The 13,266-nt window shown below is 39.2% G+C and overlaps 1 protein-coding gene across 2 annotated transcripts in view; it reads right to left on the bottom strand.

The window, feature by feature from the left end:
• Positions 1-13,266, bottom strand: part of DLGAP1 (discs, large (Drosophila) homolog-associated protein 1) — a 703,239-nt gene that overhangs the window by 563,668 nt on the left and 126,305 nt on the right. The gene's annotated exons all lie outside the window — the stretch shown is intronic.

The raw sequence follows: 13,266 nt of genomic DNA, 5'->3' as shown, positions 1-13,266 counted from the left end.
GGGACAGGCTCTAAGTTCTAAAGAGTGTGTCGGTGGATGGTGCGCTTTGATCTTTTAGTTCATACGGCTCTGCCTTTGATTAACAGCACAGAACACTGGGCCCAGACTCTTGCCAGAAGATGCCTTTGAACTGTTTGCTGCTCACCTTTTAGTGAAAGCTCTTGACACAAATATTAAAGAAAAGTGTTTAAAGGACGTGCGGTCAATGCATTCCTTACGGTGAGTCTTTCGTGGATTGAAAGCTCTGAAGTCCCACACTGGAAAAACACTTCGAGACCTACACAGATAATGGTGTGTACAACTTCAGAGGCCTGTGCTGTCTCTTGAAGTGCATATTGATGCCCTAGACAGTTCTGTCATGATAAAAAACAGGCTTCAGTTTTTTCCATCTCTAATCAATTGGTAGTGAAGACCAAGAGCACTGTTTTGAAATGGATCTGAGCCCAGTTTGGTCTAAGCAGAGAAGAGTTCTATGACGGATCCACACACCCTAAGTTGGGTTGAGAAAGCTGCTGGGCCATGGGCTATGATTTTGATATCCTTACTCTGGAAATTAAGGTAGACTACTAGCAAGTTGTGTATGTTGACCTGACACTTTCTAATTTATCCAGAACATTGCTTCCATTGAGTTGGACTTGGTCATTATATCCTCAGTTTGCATTCAGGGAAAATTTTAAAAAGTTTCCCATGACACCTGCCTTCACTTTTTTGTCAGAATGTCATCGAAAAACACTGGCCATGTCAGATAAAATGTCCTTGTCAGACCTAAGTGTCAGGAAAATCTTTGCTTCACTGAAGAATTTTATTCTTTCAGGACAAAATATGAATGACATAATATACAGTATTCCTCTTTGCTTCTGCTTTTAGGAATATCAGCTTAATGTCAATAATTGCATAGCATACTATAACAAAAATCATACAATGATACTAATTTTTATTTATATCTCTATCCATGAATCTATCCCACTGTTGAGCTAACAATTCTTATAAGCCACTCCAAATTCTTTGTGGAACAAATCAAGATATATAAAGGTAAACAAATAATATTGTATAGATGTTAATATTTTAATTCTCCCATGAAAAATAAAAGTTCGCCTTCCTTTGGCTTCAGAAAATTCATTAATTTTCCAGCTTTAAGACTGAAGAGCAATGAACACATGCTATCAGCAGATTTAAGTATCTGACTAACGACAGTTCAAGCCTTCCCTTTCATATTCCTCTCCAGTATGACTGAATAACTTCTTTTCCCTAGAGACAGATATTTAGCCTTAAATTTTATTAGAAGGAGAAAGAACAAAAAATTTTAAAATATCAAAGCAATATAAATCTACAGTGGTATTCAGAGTTGTTCATTTTGAATAGAAATAAATTACTAGTTCAAATAACTTCTCCAAAACAAGTTTCCCAGCCCACCAAAGCAGCCGCTGGTGAGCAGCCTCACCTGTTATCATTAGTCTTTTCTTGTCACACTGCCCTACTTAAGTGTGGAATTGTTCCCAGTTCAAAGATACATGGGGGAGAAGTGGCTGGATGGGTAGGATGCACAGAAAACCTCGTGTATATTCTCTGGGAGAAGCTTCTGTAGAAGAATCTAAGAGGCCACAGCAGATGACCTCTGGGGAGGTTTGTGGCTATCATCATGAAGAAAGGCTTAACTGTTACACAAATCTTTGCAATACTTTTCTTCTGAATTTCTTAGGCCCAGAAGGCTCTATTGCTCAAGTTCATTTTAAAGCACACTGGTTTCAAAACCTGCATAAGTGTTCACTGAATTAAAAAAATTCTTTCTCAAGCTCTAGGTATGCTGACAAGTTCGGTAGACCGGAAGTGTGATACTTCTACCTGAGAGCCTCCCACAGAGTCAGCACCTCAAGGGAGAAGGCAGGGGCCCTGAGCTCCGTCCCCGGTCAGTGCCTTACTTCCTGTGTGATCTCTGCAAAGTTACTTAGTCAACCTCTCAGTCTCAGTTTTCTCATACATAAAGTAGGGATAAAAGTCATATCCAGCTTGTAGATTGTGCAGATTAAATGCATGTCATGTAAAGCACATGGAGTGTACTAAATGCTCAATAAATACCAGTTCCCTCCCTTCACCTTTCAGCCCCTCGTCTCCCCAGCAATATTTTCAGATGAAGAAGAGGTGAGAATTTTCAGTCTTATTTACACCAAAGATCACGTTTCGTTAGTCAAAATAAAAGTGACCGTATAATCTAAGGACATAAGTGAGTTATGTGGTCTGAGAACAGGACAGAATAATTAAAAGCAGGCTTGTGCTGAAAACCTGGAAATATGCTGCACATCATGTCTGCATCCTTCCCTCACACCTCCTTCTCTCTCCCACAGGGTAGTAGAGCAAAGAAAGTAGAACTCAGGGCAGGGCTTGTGTCTGTTTTGTTCACTGGTGTACCCCAAGTGTGGAGAATCCTATAGATTTAATGCTCAATAGATATTTGATAAACTGAATTAAATACTCAGAAAGAAAGCAGAAATGTTTTGGGACTTCATATCCTGTTTTCCCTGCAGTTCAGCATAAATAAAATAATTATTTCTAACAAAAAAGTTAAAGAAAGTCTTTAATTTTCTACCACAGGAAAAGGTATTAGATTTGTATTCATTTTCCTCAAGCACATACCCAAAAAAAATCCCCCCAAACAAATAAACATCAGTAAATGATTTCTGGAAACCCAATGTAGCAATAGGTTACAAGTAAAGCAAAGAGTGCCCCTGCTCAAACTGCTGTTTATCTTGCAAGGGCCTTCCAGGGTGGAGCTCTCTCACCCTCTCTCAGCCCAGCCTTAAACTTCACTCTAAGTAAGCAGAATACAGCTGAGACAAGAGGAAGTAGTTCATTTGCATAATACAAACAAAGACACCCAGGTGAATGGTTTGCCACTTATCAATGTTTGCTTTGCTCATTAGTGAAACAATCTACCAGTAAGTCTACCTAAAGTCTAATAGGCTATACTTTTTTTTTCCCCAGAAAGTTGGTCAATGGAGAAGGCATCAGTTGGCAACATTCGGTTGGACCAGTTAATGATGGTTTGCTTTTCAAAAGATACTAGCAGAAAGCATTAATCTTATCATTCTCTTTAAGTATAATCTGGACGCAGAGAATCACTCACATGCTTTAAGTTAGGTTGCAAAGTTTTGGGGGAAAATGTCAGAGATTTTGTTTTGTTTTTGGATGTCTGGCATCGGATAAGCAATGGATATTTTGGGAGCCCAAATATCCATTGTTTCTCTGGATACTAAAAATGATTATATTAATAGAAATAGCAGGGACTGTGAAGATCGGCTGTGACAAGTAATGCCGTGGTTTACTCTGACTTAGATTTGCTTCCATGGAGGTTTGACTGTGAGATGGAGATCTGTGGAGAGTTCCACTGGGTCGTGCTCTGGGCAAAACCACTATGACAGCAGTGAAGGAAGAAGGATCAGGTGGGAGGGGCATCTTGGAGTCCTGAGCTGGGATGCCCTTCAGAACTGGCCCAAACTGAAGCAGTGGGGATGAGTCTCAGTGGCCAGACATTGGATGTGGGCTGCCCAGGGAGGACACATGACCTCGTGTGAGGCAGCTCCCTTTGGCCAAAGGCAATTTTCCAGAAGGGATGCAGTGAGGGCTGTCAGCTTCCACCAATTCCAGCAGCTGGCGGAAACAGTACCTTGGCTCTGAAGGAGTATCTGGGTCGCCAACTACAGCATCCACTAAAACTGGCAAGTTTAAATAAAATATTTAGGAATGAGTACTTCCTATGTAACCTGCATATAAAGGACATTTAACAAATATTTGTCAAATGAATAAATGAGTGGTTATTAGGATAGAAGAATGATAAGTAGTGGATTTAAACCCCAAGAGAAGGGATTTAAATAAGGCTAAAGACAAATACAGAACTATAATAATGAACCACTCAGAGCAGAAGAACTTCCAGTCTAGATAGCTGTATTATGACTTCATCATTGGATTTAGTTACTCGAATTCTGAATTTAAGCCTTACAGCAAAAGTAGAAGGAAAAGATGGAAAAGGGACTCCGATTTTGGGGATCAAGGTTCAACAAGTGAGGGTCCCCCACTCACTTGGAAAGGGCTATCATTCTACTACATTAGAATTTGCCAGAAAAACTCAAGGCTTTAAAAAGGAAATAATTAGTCTGTGTGAAGCAGCTGAAAGAAGTGAAAAACATCATTGATTGAATTTTTCCAAAATTAATGACTCTTCCTGCTTGGAGCCCTTTCAACTAAGGTAATCAACATCTAAAGTTCTTGTGAAGGTCATTTCTGAGCACAGTCTATTCTGCTCCATCGAATGATCCAGTTCCTCAACGTCTGAGTGTCTGGGCATGCTCATCATGCAGCCAGCTATCTAATCACAAAGACATTTTCCTGACACTACACATTAGAAGATGCCCCTTACTTTGTAAAGTTATATAAATTAGAATCTATTTTATCCAGGGGCTTATATGGTTAACTTCAAAGATGCTTTGTCTCCTTTTCTCAGTGGTCTTCATACCAAAATAGATTCTAACACTTAGCCTATAAACACTTCCGTTGCTTAAGATTTATCTGATTAAAAGCTTATAAATACATATTTTCATATATTTACAAGATATAATTTTTTATGCAAAAGTCTTTTCTTAAAATGAAAAGTCCTTTTAGTTTTCATTACGCAAATGTATATCTTCCAGACTTGGCTTTACAACTCTTCAATATCTTTGGGGAAGAATATTCTGTTCATATAAAGCAAATATAACTTATTGGCACCTCACAAATTTGTTTTTGTAGCTTAGGATAGTCAGGTTGTTTGGGGGAATTTTTTGTTCTGATGATTAAAATATTTTGTTCTAATTATTAGAATATATCATTTAACTAGATTGCAGGATCAATCTTTAACCAGGGTCCCTGGCTATGCCTGTCCAGGGAATCTAGGAAAGGAGACACATAGGTGCGCGCACACACATGCGCGTGCACACATGCGCGCGCACACACACACACACACCCCCTTCCCTCCCAAAACCTGAAATTTCACCAAGAACAAAGTGTATGACTTATAAAGGGCATATAATTTTATATATTTCAGAGAGACATAATACATCAATCAATACATGTAAGATTTACATTGGTTTGATCTGGAAGGGTGGGACAACTCACCCTTTATGTAGATTTAAACATATTCTGATTGGCAGCTGGTTGAAAGAGTTATTATCTATAGAAAGGAATGTCTGGGTTATGATAGGGGATGTGAAGACCTCGGTTTTATCATGCAGATGAAGCCTCCAAGTAGCATGCTTCAAAAGACTGTAAATGTTTCTCCCCAGACTTAAAGTCTGTGTTGATGTTAATGCTGGAGGGGTATCGTGAGACTGTCCAACCCCCCCAGTTCCTGTCATGGCCTGAGCCAGTCTTTCAGGTTAAATTTTAGAGCACCTGGCTGAGGAGGGAGCCCATTCAAATGGTTGTGGGAGGCCTTTGAATTTTATTTTTGGTTTATCGTCCCAAGGTTTAGCTATATGAATAATAATTCTATGCTTTTAAAATGTTAATTCATTCATTCTACAGACTTTCTGAGTACCATTATGTGCCAGGTCCTGGGCTGAGGAGGACGACCTCATATAAATCAGGACTTGATAAAGTTTGGATATATGTCCCCATCAAATCTCATGTTGAAATATAATCCTTGGTGTTGGAGGTGGAGCCTGTGAAACCGCCTTTGCAAAAATTATAACTGAGGAAATTATGACAGGGAAAGAGACCTGACCTAACCAGCTCCATCTTGCTTTTAACCTCTCAGCTGTCCTTGTTTATTCCTGGGTGTAGGCCAAACTAACCTTGGGAAGGAATTTAGTTCATAGTTTAACTTTGAAATAAAGATGATAATAAACCCTCTACTTACCTGGGGACCAGTCTGCCCTTGTAGGACTAACAAATTAGTTACAAGATTAGAAATTACAGTTAGGAGCCATACAGCCTCTGGTTGCAAGAGTCTGAACCTCCCCAGATTGCTCCTGGGAATAGCATTACTGTTGTAAAGCCTAAGATCAGTGCTGGAGATACTTTGCAGACCCCATGTTCTGTTCGGATGGACCAGCTGACGCCACCCAGACTGGCAATCTGGCTCAGCCAGCTCTGCAGTCCCACCCATGAACAGTAGACACCAAGAAGAACTCACTTCGATGCCTTATGATTTCAGCTCCAACACAAGCAATCAGCACTCCCCACTTCCTGAGCCCCTACTTGCCAAATTATCCTTAAAAACTCCGATCCCCAAGTTTTAGGGGAGACTGATTTAAGCAATAATAAAACTCCAGTCTCCTGTACAGACGGCTCTGTGTGAATGTCTCTTTTTGTATTGCAATTCTCCTGCCTTGATAAATCAGCTCTGTCTAGGCAGTGGGCAAGGAGAATCCACTGAGCAGTTATACCTGGTGGGAGGTACTTGGGTCATCAGGGCAAATCCTTCATAGCTTGGGGCTGTCCTCCACACAGTGAGTGACGTCTTGTGAGATCTGGTTGCTTAAAAGTGTGTGGTATCTCCCATTGTCTCTCTTTCTCTCTTGCTCCTGCTTCTGCCAGGTGACATGCCTGCTCTTGCTTCACCTTCTGCCATGAGTAAAAGCTCCCTGAGGTCTCCCCAGAAGCCAAGCAGATGCTGGTGCTGTGCTTGTACAGCCTCCAGAACCTCAAGAGAATTAAACTCCTCTTTTTTGTAAAGTTGCCCAATCTCAGGTATTTTTTTCTTTTCTTTTCTTTTCTTTTCTTCTCCCTTCCCTTCCCTTCCCTTTTCCTTCTTTTCTTTTCTCTTTTCTCTCTCTCTCTCTCTTTTTTTTTTTTTTGAGATCTAGTCTTGCTCTGTCGCCTAGGCTGGAGTACAATGGCACGATCTTGGGTCACCACAACCTCTGCCTCCTGGGTTCAAGCAATTCTCCTGCCTCAGCCTCCCGAGTAGCTGGGATTACAGGTACGGGCCACCATGCCAGGCTAGTTTTTGTATTTTTAGTAGAGATAGGGTTTTCCCATGTTGGCCAGGCTGGTCTCGAACTCCTGACCTAAGGTGATCTGCCTGTCTTAGCCTCCCAAACTGCTGGGATTACAGGCGTGAGCCACCGTGTCCAGCCTCTCAGGTATTTCCTTATAGCAACACAAGAACAGACTAACATAGAACTCGAATGAATGAGTTCTGTCCACAACTGCAGTAACTGTAAGGAGGTATTATTACATTTTCTCTCCCCAAGTGAGAAAGACTAATCCTTTAAAACTACCGTAAGTTCACATCGTATGAGACTCAAGTTGAGGTTTCATGAAGGCTCTCAAATAGAGTTGGTGTTCTTATGGTATTGTTCACATGTTCTTAATTTTGTTTTTTCCTCAACTTTTAAATGTTCAGAAAAATTTTTTAAATATGGACTTCTGATAAGAAAATTTAAGATGATCATGAACTGCATGACATTTTATCATCATCAAGCTACAGAATGCTTCTATTTTGTTTCATTTACTTTGGTTTTACTTTTTTCTCTATTATCTTCTGTCTCTAATCTCACAGCCCCCTCCAACCACAGTCAGCTTTTATAATATATATGAAATATGTAATATTTATAATATATATGTTCATCCATTCTACCTTTTACACACACACACACACACACAGAAGATGTAAAAATTTTTGGCATTCACTGTGCTTAATTTACATAGATGATACTGTGGTATAAGTATCTTTCTAACTTTTCTTATTCAACACTGTTTTTAAATATCTACTCATGATGCTACATATAAGCATAAGTGATTGCTTTTTACATTCCATTACACGCCATGCTATTCATACACTGGTAAGTCTACTAACAGTAACAGCTCTACCATGAACATGAACACACCTTATCCTTCAGCACCTGAGTGATTTGTGGAGGGTATATTCAGCAGTAGAATTGTTGGATTGTTGGGTATATCCATACTAAATGTCAGCAAACTCAGTGAGATTATTTTCCCAAATAGCTCTATTAGATTATATTCTCACCAGCAAGGTATCAGGGATTCCACTTCTATATATCTTCACCAGCATTTGATGTTATGCAACTTTTTAGTTTTTGTCGATCTGATGATTATAGACTGACACTTTATCAATGATTTAATTAGTATTGTCCTAATTTTGAAAGAGTTTGGGCATCTTTTAATATTTACTACCCATTTAGGTTTCTCTTTCTGTGAATTGCCTATTCAGAGATATTGCTTATTTCTTTAGGTTTTCTTTCTTTTTCTCTTTTCTTTTTAAAAATGTGCCATATGGACAGTCTTTTTTAAATGCCTTTAACATTCGGAAAACTTTGGACTTTCCTAAGAGTTATACAAGTGTCATGGGTAAACTTTTTGCGTTGACTTTGACTTTCAAGAAACCTACAGCCATATCTCACATGTAATCACAGCTGTATTTTCCCTTTCAGCAAGTGTATTCGCATTCTTGTACTTTCTTGGAACCTAATTTTTGCATTCAATGTTATTATTAACTTTATTTTTATGTCTCTTGTCATAACCTAACTCAAAAGATGTTTTGAAGGAGTCAGGCATAAGTGAATCAATAAGCTTATTTTTTTTCAAAATGTTCCAGTTTAATTTAAATTGGTCTTCTAGCTAGAACAAAATGTGTTCCCACTCACCTTAAAGTGACAATAGGCTTCTGAATTCCATGGCTGTAGGTGTCATCTAGTTCAACAACACATTTTCAAATAGGAGACGGAAATGACCACAGAAGTCACCTGAAGCTGTTTAGGAGACACAGGCTGGAGCCTGGCATTAAATCTGGTTTTTCTTTTCTTTTTATTTATTAATGTAATTTAAAAAATTTTTGGTTTCTATTTTGCTTAGTAGAAAAGGTTTATATATGGATCACATGTCTGTGTGTGTATCTCTGTGTGAAAGTGTCTGTTTTTTGTAACGCTTATGTATTTTTCTTCCCCTCTCTCATTGGCATTTATCTTGATGTAATTGACGTGAGGTTTCTGGTCCTCATAAATTTCCTATTATTTCTGAAGCTTTGAAAAATTATTAAATCTAATTTAGAAGTGTAAAATTCCAACTCAAACTTTGGAAGTCAAGTTAAAACTCCTCTGTTTGGTAATCTCTGAGATGCTATATACAAATATCATCCTACTTACTAATTGTTCAGCTCTTTTCTTAAATCATACATGAATGACTTGTCAAAGATAAAGTACTGGCATCAGAAAGATTCTCAATATCAGGACTTGAAGGTCATGTTACACCTCAGTCTGGAGCTTCTGAGAATGGACCCCTGATCTCCTATCCTTGTAGAATCCACACTTTCCTGGTGAGGCCTAAACCACAGCTGGGCAGAACCCAATGTTCCTGACCTGGATCAAGGGAATGCTACCCCCACAATGGTGATACTAATGCTTTTTCACAGAAACTGGCTTCCAAGTTGAACAAGACAGGCAAAGGGGACATGGCAAATCCTCCTCTTACCACTTATGCTTAGAGTGACATGTCTGTTCATGTTCACAAGTTGGTGTTAAAGCAACTCACATGGCCATATCTGTCTAGAAGGGGTCAGGGGAGTGCAACTCTTTTATGTACCCAGAAAGGGGGAGAAATATTTGGTAAAGACTACTAATGACTACCACCGTCTGCAACCCTCACTTTTTCTAACTATGATTGTAATGACACCCTTTGCCTTTACAGAGTATAGCTGTGCCTAATCAAAGGGCACACCAGCCAGATCTAGAGATGGGAGTGACTTCTAAGGAGCATGGACTTCACCTGGGAAGGTGATGGGCTTGCTGGGGAGCTGTGGTATTTGAGACCCAGATGGTTGACTCATGAAACAGTAATCCAGGAGTGAAACAGAAACCAAGCTCTTAGGCAGGCAGTACTACCAAGTCATCAATATGAAGGGACCAGGCAGAGAGCAGGAGACTCGGATACTGAGGAAATCAGACAAAACAAGAACCCACCTACCTGCCCTCTGTCCTCCTCACTCCCACAAGTACTTTTTGTGCACTTATGAAGTGGCAAGTACTATTTTAGGTTCTGGGGATTTAGCAGTGGAAAGACAAATGGAGGAACTAAAACAATTAAAAAAGTGTCTGAGGACTTGAGTGTACACAGGGGGAGAGACCCTGTCAAAGGTCATGTGTGTGCACTCTACGCTGAGTATTTCATACCCATGGCTCATTTGAAACATGCAAGAACTCAAAGAGGTGAGTACTGCTATTACAGGTTAAGTATCCCAAATCCAAAAATCAGAAATCCAAAATACTCCAATGAGCATTTTTTTTGAGTGTCACATCAGTACTGAAAAATTTTCAGATTTTGGATTTTCAGATTTGGGATGTTGATCTGGTAAGTGGAATGCAAATATTCCCAAATCCCAAAAAATCTGAAATCTGAAGCACATATAGTCCCAAGCATCTCAGATAAGGGACACTCAACCTGTATAACCATTTTTTCAATGAAGCAACAGTCCTTCAGGGTGGCAAACGATTGGCCCATGGTCATGCAGTTGATCCAAGTCCTGGTTTTCTGACTCTAAAGGCCCTTTTCATTTTATTTTTGGACAATAACATTGTCATTTTTAACGGAACAAACATAAGTTTCCAGAGTTTAGATCTCTGCTTTCTAAGGTTACTGTTTTCCATCTGAGTTCTGTTTTCTGCTGATAATTACAAAGTTTTGAAAATAATTCAAGCCATATATATATATAATTTATAAATACCATACATACATATATATAAAATTGTTTTACATGACTGCTAAGGGATGCTTCAAACTGACATTTTTAAAAGCCAAGTGAATATATTGAAGGTATTTTTTAAAAACAGTTACTTTGATTTGAAACAATCTCTTGTTATGGTAAAAGTAGTCTCATCTCTAAAACAGACAAATACAGACAGCCACAAGATAATTAAATCAGAATCTGTTTTCTCTTTGCAGGAAGTGAATCTAAGTATCAAGACAGTCCCCGCTCTTTTCAGGCTTATGGTATTAACAGCATCACATCACAAAATGTTGTCAGGTTCTTGGGGCAGCAACAATGCTTTCACTTATAAAATGTGACTACAGTTCTTAAGTTGGTTCCTCTGGACCTCTGTCATCGACACACACAAACATGCACAGTCACTAGTTAGGTTAAGTTGAATTCGGCTTAAGAAGTGCTAGAAAAAGGCTTCTGAACTGTTGAAACCATGCTAGGGGCCAGTTGGTGGATTTTTCACCAAAAGGGTCATACAAATGTCTAGGTTTTTCAGTGTGAGATATCCATATTCTAAAACGCCATTCTGAGCAGGAAGCAAGAAAGGATTGTACAAAGGCTACATTAAAAGTATAACGAAGCCAAATTCTTCTGCTCCAGTTTAGAAGGGGTTTTGCACTTTTCAGGGTGGAATACTTAAAACTCAAAATTCACAGATCAAACAGGTACACAGGCCACAGGTACTCAGGGGTTGGATGTTACCAAAGGGTTAAAAAAAAAAGAAGGGTCGAGAGAACAGGAATTTTCTTTCTATAGCACTGTCTGTGAGACGGAGCTCTGAGTAGAAGCAATCATTTCTGGTTCTCCAGATTGGAAAAGTCATCAGGAGATCACATCATAATCTGTTAAGTAGACAACTATCCTTTAGTGGTGCCAAAGTTTCTATTTCTGATTCTTTGGTCACACAGTGACTTTCTGGGCTATGAAATAGTCTATGCAGTGAAACTAGTTATCATAAAAGACATGCAAAAACCTTTTCACAGTCTTTGTCCTGGAATGCACAATTGTAAATTGGCATGCGACTTTCTAATTCAGCCTGAGAGTATTGTTTCTTTCCAAGGTTTCGGCACTAGCTGCTGTTACTAAGATAGGAATTGTACAGGTGGTGGCTCAGTCCCAAGTGAGGCTCGGCCTGAATAATCTCACTATGCAGAAGTGAGAGCACCTGGGGAGAAGAGACAGGCTCCTTGCTTCCTGGATTACCCCAACTCTACTGCAGCCACAGCGCTGTTCTTGAGTTTTATGTCAGGTGAATATTAACAACAGCAGTAGGATAGGTTACTAGATAGTCAGCATGCTTTTTAGGAAAAAGCACAGAAATTTGGAAGGTTTTTGATATATCCTAACATATGATTTGTGTGATGTCTCTGAGGCTCACTTCCCCATTTAAAAATAGAAATAATGTGCTCTGGTGCGGTGGCTCATGCCTATAATCCCAGCACTTTGGGAGGCTGAGGTGGGAGGATCACTGGAGACCAGGAGTTCGAGACTAGCCTGGCCAACATGGCAAAACCCCATCTCTATTAAAAATACAAAAATTATCTGGGCGTGGTGGTACATGCTTGTAATCTCAGCGACTTGAGAGGCTGAGGCAGGAGGATGGTTTGAATCCGGGAGGAGGAGGTTGCAGTGAGCCAAGATTGTGCCACTGCACTCCAGCCTGGGTGACAGAGTGAGACTCCATCTCAAAAAAAAAAAAAAAAAAAGGAATAATGATATGCTCTAGTGAAATTAAATGAGATGGCACACTTACTTACTTACTTAGTAAGTCCAGAATCTGGGGCATAGTAAGGATGCAAAAATGTTAGTTCCCTCATACTCCTTCCCTTCTCTGTAGGAAGAAGTGATTTCGATCATTTATGTTAATACAGATTCCCTTGTTATATAAAATTAAAATTGTAATTTATTTGAGATCAACTTAGAACTTTGTTGTTGCAAAAACAGAGAGATAGCAAAATGTAACCCAAAAAACCCCTCAGATTATGGTGACTCAGATAATTTGCTTTCCAGCTCAGCAGTGTCAGGTAGAACTTGAGTAATGAGTGACCCTGAATCTGATTTACTTCACTTAAACTGCTCCTTAAAACCATTCTTTGTGGTGCCTTCAAGATGGTTTTGCTTAAGTAGCACGTGATGGTGATGTCTTACTCAAATGGCCCTTGTGATAACCAGTTAGTTGCGGTGTCACCTACCTCAACAGAAAGGAAAAAACATTTCAATCTGGAGAAAGATAAAGTGTGCTTCTTTGCTAGAAATGGCTGTAAAGTGCTACCAAGTAGAAAAATCTAGAAACAAACTCAAGGTTGTCGAGAAGATTCTAAAATTCTTCCTTTCCTAGATGAGGGACTGTTATTGCAAAGACAATCTGAGGCCTGTGGATTTTAATGAACATAGGTTACCCAAAATATGTAAATATACAGGGAACTGACTCTCTGTATTTATATAGCTATTCATTACTTTTGTTTGTGACTCTATGCAAAGCATATTTATATAAAACAATACAAAAACACATAATAGAC

Source organism: Mandrillus leucophaeus, unplaced genomic scaffold (genome assembly GCF_000951045.1).
Source record: "Mandrillus leucophaeus isolate KB7577 unplaced genomic scaffold, Mleu.le_1.0 Scaffold51, whole genome shotgun sequence".
Lineage (NCBI taxonomy): Eukaryota > Metazoa > Chordata > Mammalia > Primates > Cercopithecidae > Mandrillus > Mandrillus leucophaeus.
Note: the sequence above shows the minus strand (reverse complement) of the source record. Positions and strands in the feature narration are given on the sequence as shown.